The sequence below is a fragment of the Oncorhynchus mykiss genome, unplaced genomic scaffold (genome assembly GCF_013265735.2).
Source record: "Oncorhynchus mykiss isolate Arlee unplaced genomic scaffold, USDA_OmykA_1.1 un_scaffold_533, whole genome shotgun sequence".
NCBI lineage: Eukaryota > Metazoa > Chordata > Actinopteri > Salmoniformes > Salmonidae > Oncorhynchus > Oncorhynchus mykiss.
The window spans coordinates 67,060-78,334 of record NW_023493980.1 but is presented as its reverse complement, the minus strand read 5'-3'; the positions used below and the strand labels follow the sequence as shown (position 1 = coordinate 78,334).

At 41.4% G+C, this 11,275-nt stretch overlaps 9 non-coding genes across 9 annotated transcripts; all 9 read left to right on the top strand.

The window, feature by feature from the left end:
* Positions 1-303: 303 nt before the first annotated feature.
* trnap-agg lies at positions 304-375 on the top strand. Its single transcript has one exon. It is a non-coding gene; the product is annotated as a tRNA-Pro (tRNA).
* A 1,157-nt stretch (positions 376-1,532) lies between these two features.
* trnap-agg lies at positions 1,533-1,604 on the top strand. Its single transcript has one exon. It is a non-coding gene; the product is annotated as a tRNA-Pro (tRNA).
* Positions 1,605-2,757: 1,153 nt separating this feature from the next.
* Positions 2,758-2,829, top strand: trnap-agg. The gene has a single exon. It is a non-coding gene; the product is annotated as a tRNA-Pro (tRNA).
* A 1,157-nt stretch (positions 2,830-3,986) lies between these two features.
* Positions 3,987-4,058, top strand: trnap-agg. Its single transcript has one exon. It is a non-coding gene; the product is annotated as a tRNA-Pro (tRNA).
* A 1,159-nt stretch (positions 4,059-5,217) lies between these two features.
* trnap-agg lies at positions 5,218-5,289 on the top strand. Its single transcript has one exon. It is a non-coding gene; the product is annotated as a tRNA-Pro (tRNA).
* Positions 5,290-6,447: 1,158 nt separating this feature from the next.
* trnap-agg lies at positions 6,448-6,519 on the top strand. The gene has a single exon. It is a non-coding gene; the product is annotated as a tRNA-Pro (tRNA).
* Positions 6,520-7,678: 1,159 nt separating this feature from the next.
* trnap-agg lies at positions 7,679-7,750 on the top strand. Its single transcript has one exon. It is a non-coding gene; the product is annotated as a tRNA-Pro (tRNA).
* A 1,159-nt stretch (positions 7,751-8,909) lies between these two features.
* trnap-agg lies at positions 8,910-8,981 on the top strand. Its single transcript has one exon. It is a non-coding gene; the product is annotated as a tRNA-Pro (tRNA).
* A 1,159-nt stretch (positions 8,982-10,140) lies between these two features.
* Positions 10,141-10,212, top strand: trnap-agg. The gene has a single exon. It is a non-coding gene; the product is annotated as a tRNA-Pro (tRNA).
* Positions 10,213-11,275: the final 1,063 nt, after the last annotated feature.

The window sequence follows — 11,275 nt, the reverse complement described above, 5'->3', positions numbered from 1 at the left end:
GAAGTCTTATTTTTTTTCATTTGTGTTTAAAAAATGAATTGATCTCATTTTGCACTTTATTAATTTGTAAAAACTCGTCATCATTTTGCTGTCCTCGACTGAACAAGACAGAATGTGAAAGACACAGCAGATGAACTACAGAAGATTTGAACTGAAGCATGGTCAAGATTTTGGAAGACTGTTATGCTCACAAGTAAGCACAAACACTCACATGATGTTCAATCGTTCCAAGCACCATGGACACGTCAATCGATATCTTCACTGTCATTGCTGCAGAAAGCAAAAAAATAACTTTTTGCGTAAGGCTCGTTGGTCTAGGGGTATGATTCTCGCTTAGGGTGCGAGAGGTCCCGGGTTCAAATCCCGGATGAGCCCTTTTGCAGATCCTTGAACAATCTCAGACAGGCAGATCTTGTCGGAATGCCGACTATCACCTCTTGGCGCAGGACAAGGTGGCTGAATGGTTTTGGCGATAGGACTGCAATCTATTTTGATATGCACTTGTTGGTTCAACGTCGCACAACATTTATTATTTTAGATAACCTGCAGAATGTAGGAGCAATTCTGACTTCCAAGTACAAGGATAATGATTCAAATGTAATACACTTGAAATGACATCCAGCCCCTAAAACAAATGAATTCCTCAGGCTCTGCATTGGCCGGGAATCAAACCCGAGTCACTGCTTGGAAGGCAACTATGCTCACCACTATACACCCAATGCTATGTGCAGCTCAGTAGCAACATTGAGACATCGACTCATAATTTGACCGTCATTTTGGGTGGAAAGTGATAATTCACTTTCACGGTTTAGGTGTATGATTATGGCTTTAGGTTGCGAGAGGTCCCTGGTTTGAAAAATCTATCATTTTAATCACTACAGGTTACCTTCCAGATTAGTCCCCGTGACACTTGTTGGAACGTAGGGCAAAACGGAGAACATTGCGACAAGTGGGGTCACATTAGTTTGTAGCCCAAGATTTTGGATTCTACAAACAGAACTTGGCAACATAGACGGTTGTGACTTCAGACGAGTCTCCTGACACTTGTGGGGGATGTAGAGAAAATTGAGAATACCACCTATGTTCGTGAGGGTCTCCTCATTCCAGAGAGTGGTCATATGAATTTGTAGGTCAAACGGTTCGGAAGCTAGAGATGTTTTTGTGAGAAGACCGATTATAGGTATTGTCTCATGGTCTCATTTGACTCAAAATAAATGAGTTCCATTCTTTTGGAAGTCTTATTTTTTCATTTGTTTTTAAAAAATGAATTGATCTCATTTTGCACTTTATTAATTTGTAAAAACTCGTCATCATTTTGCTGTCGCGACTGAACAAGACAGAATGTGAAAGACACAGCAGATGAACTACAGAAGATTTGAACTGAAGCATGGTCAAGATTTTGGAAGACTGTTATGCTCACAAGTAAAGCACAAAACACTCACATGATGTTCAATCGTTCCAAGCACCATGGACACGTCAATCGATATCTTCACTGTCATTGCTGCAGAAAGCAAAAAATAACTTTTGCGTAAGGCTCGTTGGTCTAGGGGTATGATTCTCGCTTAGGGTGCGAGAGGTCCCGGGTTCAAATCCCGGATGAGCCCTTTTGCAGATCCTTGAACAATCTCAGACAGGCAGATCTTGTCGGAATGCCGACTATCACCTCTTGGGCGCAGGACAAGGTGGCTGAATGGTTTTGGCGATAGGACTGCAAATCTATTTTGATATGCACTTGTTGGTTCAACGTCGCACAACATTTATTATTTTAGATAACCTGCAGAATGTAGGAGCAATTCTGACTTCCAAGTACAAGGATAATGATTCAAATGTAATACACTTGAAATGACATCCAGCCCCTAAAACAAATGAATTCCTCAGGCTCTGCATTGGCCGGAATCAAACCCGAGTCAACTGCTTGGAAGAACTATGCTCACCACTATACCACCAATGCTATGTGCAGCTCAGTAGCAACATTGAGACATCGACTCATAATTTGACCGTCATTTTGGTGGAAAGTGATAATTCACTTTCACGGTTTAGGTGTATGATTATGGCTTAGGTTGCGAGAGGTCCCTGGTTGAAAAATCTATCATTTTAATCACTACAGGTTACCTTCAGATTAGTCCCGTGACACTTGTTGGGAACGTAGGGCAAAACGGAGAACATTGCGACAAGTGGGGTCACATTAGTTTGTAGCCCAAGATTTTGGATTCTACAAACAGAACTTGGCAACATAGACGGTTGTGACTTCAGACGAGTCTCCTGACACTTGTGGGGGATGTAGAGAAAAATTGAGAATACCACCATGTTCGTGAGGGTCTCCTCATTCCAGAGAGTGGTCATATGAATTTGTAGGTCAAACGGTTCGGAAGCTAGAGATGTTTTTGTGAGAAGACCGATTATAGGTATTGTCTCATGGTCTCATTTGACTCAAAATAAATGAGTTCCATTCTTTTGGAAGTCTTATTTTTTCATTTGTTTTTAAAAAATGAATTGATCTCATTTTGCACTTTATTAATTTGTAAAAACTCGTCATCATTTTGCTGTCGCGACTGAACAAGACAGAATGTGAAAGACACAGCAGATGAACTACAGAAGATTTGAACTGAAGCATGGTCAAGATTTTGGAAGACTGTTATGCTCACAAGTAAAGCACAAACACTCACATGATGTTCAATCGTTCCAAGCACCATGGACACGTCAATCGATATCTTCACTGTCATTGCTGCAGAAAGCAAAAAATAACTTTTTGCGTAAGGCTCGTTGGTCTAGGGGTATGATTCTCGCTTAGGGTGCGAGAGGTCCCGGGTTCAAATCCCGGATGAGCCCTTTTGCAGATCCTTGAACAATCTCAGACAGGCAGATCTTGTCGGAATGCCGACTATCACCTCTTGGGCGCAGGACAAGGTGGCTGAATGGTTTTGGCGATAGGACTGCAAATCTATTTTGATATGCACTTGTTGGTTCAACGTCGCACAACATTTATTATTTTAGATAACCTGCAGAATGTAGGAGCAATTCTGACTTCCAAGTACAAGGATAATGATTCAAATGTAATACACTTGAAATGACATCCAGCCCCTAAAACAAATGAATTCCTCAGGCTCTGCATTGGCCGGGAATCAAACCGAGTCAACTGCTTGGAAGGCAACTATGCTCACCACTATACCACCAATGCTATGTGCAGCTCAGTAGCAACATTGAGACATCGACTCATAATTTGACCGTCATTTTGGTGGAAAGTGATAATTCACTTTCACGGTTTAGGTGTATGATTATGGCTTAGGTTGCGAGAGGTCCCTGGTTGAAAAATCTATCATTTTAATCACTACAGGTTACCTTCAGATTAGTCCCGTGACACTTGTTGGGAACGTAGGGCAAAACGGAGAACATTGCGACAAGTGGGGTCACATTAGTTTGTAGCCCAAGATTTTGGATTCTACAAACAGAACTTGGCAACATAGACGGTTGTGACTTCAGACGAGTCTCCTGACACTTGTGGGGATGTAGAGAAAAATTGAGAATACCACCATGTTCGTGAGGGTCTCCTCATTCCAGAGAGTGGTCATATGAATTTGTAGGTCAAACGGTTCGGAAGCTAGAGATGTTTTTGTGAGAAGACCGATTATAGGTATTGTCTCATGGTCTCATTTGACTCAAAATAAATGAGTTCCATTCTTTTGGAAGTCTTATTTTTTCATTTGTTTTTAAAAAAATGAATTGATCTCATTTTGCACTTTATTAATTTGTAAAAACTCGTCATCATTTTGCTGTCGCGACTGAACAAGACAGAATGTGAAAGACACAGCAGATGAACTACAGAAGATTTGAACTGAAGCATGGTCAAGATTTTGGAAGACTGTTATGCTCACAAGTAAAGCACAAAACACTCACATGATGTTCAATCGTTCCAAGCACCATGGACACGTCAATCGATATCTTCACTGTCATTGCTGCAGAAAGCAAAAAAATAACTTTTTGCGTAAGGCTCGTTGGTCTAGGGGTATGATTCTCGCTTAGGGTGCGAGAGGTCCCGGGTTCAAATCCCGGATGAGCCCTTTTGCAGATCCTTGAACAATCTCAGACAGGCAGATCTTGTCGGAATGCCGACTATCACCTCTTGGGCGCAGGACAAGGTGGCTGAATGGTTTTGGCGATAGGACTGCAAATCTATTTTGATATGCACTTGTTGGTTCAACGTCGCACAACATTTATTATTTTAGATAACCTGCAGAATGTAGGAGCAATTCTGACTTCCAAGTACAAGGATAATGATTCAAATGTAATACACTTGAAATGACATCCAGCCCCTAAAACAAATGAATTCCTCAGGCTCTGCATTGGCCGGGAATCAAACCCGAGTCAACTGCTTGGAAGGCAACTATGCTCACCACTATACCACCAATGCTATGTGCAGCTCAGTAGCAACATTGAGACATCGACTCATAATTTGACCGTCATTTTGGTGGAAAGTGATAATTCACTTTCACGGTTTAGGTGTATGATTATGGCTTAGGTTGCGAGAGGTCCCTGGTTGAAAAATCTATCATTTTAATCACTACAGGTTACCTTCAGATTAGTCCCGTGACACTTGTTGGGAACGTAGGGCAAAACGGAGAACATTGCGACAAGTGGGGTCACATTAGTTTGTAGCCCAAGATTTTGGATTCTACAAACAGAACTTGGCAACATAGACGGTTGTGACTTCAGACGAGTCTCCTGACACTTGTGGGGGATGTAGAGAAAAATTGAGAATACCACCATGTTCGTGAGGGTCTCCTCATTCCAGAGAGTGGTCATATGAATTTGTAGGTCAAACGGTTCGGAAGCTAGAGATGTTTTTGTGAGAAGACCGATTATAGGTATTGTCTCATGGTCTCATTTGACTCAAAATAAATGAGTTCCATTCTTTTGGAAGTCTTATTTTTTCATTTGTTTTTAAAAAAATGAATTGATCTCATTTTGCACTTTATTAATTTGTAAAAACTCGTCATCATTTTGCTGTCGCGACTGAACAAGACAGAATGTGAAAGACACAGCAGATGAACTACAGAAGATTTGAACTGAAGCATGGTCAAGATTTTGGAAGACTGTTATGCTCACAAGTAAAGCACAAAACACTCACATGATGTTCAATCGTTCCAAGCACCATGGACACGTCAATCGATATCTTCACTGTCATTGCTGCAGAAAGCAAAAAAATAACTTTTTGCGTAAGGCTCGTTGGTCTAGGGGTATGATTCTCGCTTAGGGTGCGAGAGGTCCCGGGTTCAAATCCCGGATGAGCCCTTTTGCAGATCCTTGAACAATCTCAGACAGGCAGATCTTGTCGGAATGCCGACTATCACCTCTTGGGCGCAGGACAAGGTGGCTGAATGGTTTTGGCGATAGGACTGCAAATCTATTTTGATATGCACTTGTTGGTTCAACGTCGCACAACATTTATTATTTTAGATAACCTGCAGAATGTAGGAGCAATTCTGACTTCCAAGTACAAGGATAATGATTCAAATGTAATACACTTGAAATGACATCCAGCCCCTAAAACAAATGAATTCCTCAGGCTCTGCATTGGCCGGGAATCAAACCCGAGTCAACTGCTTGGAAGGCAACTATGCTCACCACTATACCACCAATGCTATGTGCAGCTCAGTAGCAACATTGAGACATCGACTCATAATTTGACCGTCATTTTGGTGGAAAGTGATAATTCACTTTCACGGTTTAGGTGTATGATTATGGCTTAGGTTGCGAGAGGTCCCTGGTTGAAAAATCTATCATTTTAATCACTACAGGTTACCTTCAGATTAGTCCCGTGACACTTGTTGGGAACGTAGGGCAAAACGGAGAACATTGCGACAAGTGGGGTCACATTAGTTTGTAGCCCAAGATTTTGGATTCTACAAACAGAACTTGGCAACATAGACGGTTGTGACTTCAGACGAGTCTCCTGACACTTGTGGGGGATGTAGAGAAAAATTGAGAATACCACCATGTTCGTGAGGGTCTCCTCATTCCAGAGAGTGGTCATATGAATTTGTAGGTCAAACGGTTCGGAAGCTAGAGATGTTTTTGTGAGAAGACCGATTATAGGTATTGTCTCATGGTCTCATTTGACTCAAAATAAATGAGTTCCATTCTTTTGGAAGTCTTATTTTTTCATTTGTTTTAAAAAAATGAATTGATCTCATTTTGCACTTTATTAATTTGTAAAAACTCGTCATCATTTTGCTGTCGCGACTGAACAAGACAGAATGTGAAAGACACAGCAGATGAACTACAGAAGATTTGAACTGAAGCATGGTCAAGATTTTGGAAGACTGTTATGCTCACAAGTAAAGCACAAAACACTCACATGATGTTCAATCGTTCCAAGCACCATGGACACGTCAATCGATATCTTCACTGTCATTGCTGCAGAAAGCAAAAAAATAACTTTTTGCGTAAGGCTCGTTGGTCTAGGGGTATGATTCTCGCTTAGGGTGCGAGAGGTCCCGGGTTCAAATCCCGGATGAGCCCTTTTGCAGATCCTTGAACAATCTCAGACAGGCAGATCTTGTCGGAATGCCGACTATCACCTCTTGGGCGCAGGACAAGGTGGCTGAATGGTTTTGGCGATAGGACTGCAAATCTATTTTGATATGCACTTGTTGGTTCAACGTCGCACAACATTTATTATTTTAGATAACCTGCAGAATGTAGGAGCAATTCTGACTTCCAAGTACAAGGATAATGATTCAAATGTAATACACTTGAAATGACATCCAGCCCCTAAAACAAATGAATTCCTCAGGCTCTGCATTGGCCGGGAATCAAACCCGAGTCAACTGCTTGGAAGGCAACTATGCTCACCACTATACCACCAATGCTATGTGCAGCTCAGTAGCAACATTGAGACATCGACTCATAATTTGACCGTCATTTTGGTGGAAAGTGATAATTCACTTTCACGGTTTAGGTGTATGATTATGGCTTAGGTTGCGAGAGGTCCCTGGTTGAAAAATCTATCATTTTAATCACTACAGGTTACCTTCAGATTAGTCCCGTGACACTTGTTGGGAACGTAGGGCAAAACGGAGAACATTGCGACAAGTGGGGTCACATTAGTTTGTAGCCCAAGATTTTGGATTCTACAAACAGAACTTGGCAACATAGACGGTTGTGACTTCAGACGAGTCTCCTGACACTTGTGGGGGATGTAGAGAAAAATTGAGAATACCACCATGTTCGTGAGGGTCTCCTCATTCCAGAGAGTGGTCATATGAATTTGTAGGTCAAACGGTTCGGAAGCTAGAGATGTTTTTGTGAGAAGACCGATTATAGGTATTGTCTCATGGTCTCATTTGACTCAAAATAAATGAGTTCCATTCTTTTGGAAGTCTTATTTTTTCATTTGTTTTTAAAAAAATGAATTGATCTCATTTTGCACTTTATTAATTTGTAAAAACTCGTCATCATTTTGCTGTCGCGACTGAACAAGACAGAATGTGAAAGACACAGCAGATGAACTACAGAAGATTTGAACTGAAGCATGGTCAAGATTTTGGAAGACTGTTATGCTCACAAGTAAAGCACAAAACACTCACATGATGTTCAATCGTTCCAAGCACCATGGACACGTCAATCGATATCTTCACTGTCATTGCTGCAGAAAGCAAAAAAATAACTTTTTGCGTAAGGCTCGTTGGTCTAGGGGTATGATTCTCGCTTAGGGTGCGAGAGGTCCCGGGTTCAAATCCCGGATGAGCCCTTTTGCAGATCCTTGAACAATCTCAGACAGGCAGATCTTGTCGGAATGCCGACTATCACCTCTTGGGCGCAGGACAAGGTGGCTGAATGGTTTTGGCGATAGGACTGCAAATCTATTTTGATATGCACTTGTTGGTTCAACGTCGCACAACATTTATTATTTTAGATAACCTGCAGAATGTAGGAGCAATTCTGACTTCCAAGTACAAGGATAATGATTCAAATGTAATACACTTGAAATGACATCCAGCCCCTAAAACAAATGAATTCCTCAGGCTCTGCATTGGCCGGGAATCAAACCCGAGTCAACTGCTTGGAAGGCAACTATGCTCACCACTATACCACCAATGCTATGTGCAGCTCAGTAGCAACATTGAGACATCGACTCATAATTTGACCGTCATTTTGGTGGAAAGTGATAATTCACTTTCACGGTTTAGGTGTATGATTATGGCTTAGGTTGCGAGAGGTCCCTGGTTGAAAAATCTATCATTTTAATCACTACAGGTTACCTTCAGATTAGTCCCGTGACACTTGTTGGGAACGTAGGGCAAAACGGAGAACATTGCGACAAGTGGGGTCACATTAGTTTGTAGCCCAAGATTTTGGATTCTACAAACAGAACTTGGCAACATAGACGGTTGTGACTTCAGACGAGTCTCCTGACACTTGTGGGGGATGTAGAGAAAAATTGAGAATACCACCATGTTCGTGAGGGTCTCCTCATTCCAGAGAGTGGTCATATGAATTTGTAGGTCAAACGGTTCGGAAGCTAGAGATGTTTTTGTGAGAAGACCGATTATAGGTATTGTCTCATGGTCTCATTTGACTCAAAATAAATGAGTTCCATTCTTTTGGAAGTCTTATTTTTTCATTTGTTTTTAAAAAAATGAATTGATCTCATTTTGCACTTTATTAATTTGTAAAAACTCGTCATCATTTTGCTGTCGCGACTGAACAAGACAGAATGTGAAAGACACAGCAGATGAACTACAGAAGATTTGAACTGAAGCATGGTCAAGATTTTGGAAGACTGTTATGCTCACAAGTAAAGCACAAAACACTCACATGATGTTCAATCGTTCCAAGCACCATGGACACGTCAATCGATATCTTCACTGTCATTGCTGCAGAAAGCAAAAAAATAACTTTTTGCGTAAGGCTCGTTGGTCTAGGGGTATGATTCTCGCTTAGGGTGCGAGAGGTCCCGGGTTCAAATCCCGGATGAGCCCTTTTGCAGATCCTTGAACAATCTCAGACAGGCAGATCTTGTCGGAATGCCGACTATCACCTCTTGGGCGCAGGACAAGGTGGCTGAATGGTTTTGGCGATAGGACTGCAAATCTATTTTGATATGCACTTGTTGGTTCAACGTCGCACAACATTTATTATTTTAGATAACCTGCAGAATGTAGGAGCAATTCTGACTTCCAAGTACAAGGATAATGATTCAAATGTAATACACTTGAAATGACATCCAGCCCCTAAAACAAATGAATTCCTCAGGCTCTGCATTGGCCGGGAATCAAACCCGAGTCAACTGCTTGGAAGGCAACTATGCTCACCACTATACCACCAATGCTATGTGCAGCTCAGTAGCAACATTGAGACATCGACTCATAATTTGACCGTCATTTTGGTGGAAAGTGATAATTCACTTTCACGGTTTAGGTGTATGATTATGGCTTAGGTTGCGAGAGGTCCCTGGTTGAAAAATCTATCATTTTAATCACTACAGGTTACCTTCAGATTAGTCCCGTGACACTTGTTGGGAACGTAGGGCAAAACGGAGAACATTGCGACAAGTGGGGTCACATTAGTTTGTAGCCCAAGATTTTGGATTCTACAAACAGAACTTGGCAACATAGACGGTTGTGACTTCAGACGAGTCTCCTGACACTTGTGGGGGATGTAGAGAAAAATTGAGAATACCACCATGTTCGTGAGGGTCTCCTCATTCCAGAGAGTGGTCATATGAATTTGTAGGTCAAACGGTTCGGAAGCTAGAGATGTTTTTGTGAGAAGACCGATTATAGGTATTGTCTCATGGTCTCATTTGACTCAAAATAAATGAGTTCCATTCTTTTGGAAGTCTTATTTTTTCATTTGTTTTTAAAAAAATGAATTGATCTCATTTTGCACTTTATTAATTTGTAAAAACTCGTCATCATTTTGCTGTCGCGACTGAACAAGACAGAATGTGAAAGACACAGCAGATGAACTACAGAAGATTTGAACTGAAGCATGGTCAAGATTTTGGAAGACTGTTATGCTCACAAGTAAAGCACAAAACACTCACATGATGTTCAATCGTTCCAAGCACCATGGACACGTCAATCGATATCTTCACTGTCATTGCTGCAGAAAGCAAAAAAATAACTTTTTGCGTAAGGCTCGTTGGTCTAGGGGTATGATTCTCGCTTAGGGTGCGAGAGGTCCCGGGTTCAAATCCCGGATGAGCCCTTTTGCAGATCCTTGAACAATCTCAGACAGGCAGATCTTGTCGGAATGCCGACTATCACCTCTTGGGCGCAGGACAAGGTGGCTGAATGGTTTTGGCGATAGGACTGCAAATCTATTTTGATATGCACTTGTTGGTTCAACGTCGCACAACATTTATTATTTTAGATAACCTGCAGAATGTAGGAGCAATTCTGACTTCCAAGTACAAGGATAATGATTCAAATGTAATACACTTGAAATGACATCCAGCCCCTAAAACAAATGAATTCCTCAGGCTCTGCATTGGCCGGGAATCAAACCCGAGTCAACTGCTTGGAAGGCAACTATGCTCACCACTATACCACCAATGCTATGTGCAGCTCAGTAGCAACATTGAGACATCGACTCATAATTTGACCGTCATTTTGGTGGAAAGTGATAATTCACTTTCACGGTTTAGGTGTATGATTATGGCTTAGGTTGCGAGAGGTCCCTGGTTGAAAAATCTATCATTTTAATCACTACAGGTTACCTTCAGATTAGTCCCGTGACACTTGTTGGGAACGTAGGGCAAAACGGAGAACATTGCGACAAGTGGGGTCACATTAGTTTGTAGCCCAAGATTTTGGATTCTACAAACAGAACTTGGCAACATAGACGGTTGTGACTTCAGACGAGTCTCCTGACACTTGTGGGGGATGTAGAGAAAAATTGAGAATACCACCATGTTCGTGAGGGTCTCCTCATTCCAGAGAGTGGTCATATGAATTTGTAGGTCAAACGGTTCGGAAGCTAGAGATGTTTTTGTGAGAAGACCGATTATAGGTATTGTCTCATGGTCTCATTTGACTCAAAATAAATGAGTTCCATTCTTTTGGAAGTCTTATTTTTTCATTTGTTTTTAAAAAAATGAATTGATCTCATTTTGCACTTTATTAATTTGTAAAAACTCGTCATCATTTTGCTGTCGCGACTGAACAAGACAGAATGTGAAAGACACAGCAGATGAACTACAGAAGATTTGAACTGAAGCATGGTCAAGATTTTGGAAGACTGTTATGCTCACAAGTAAAGCACAAAACAC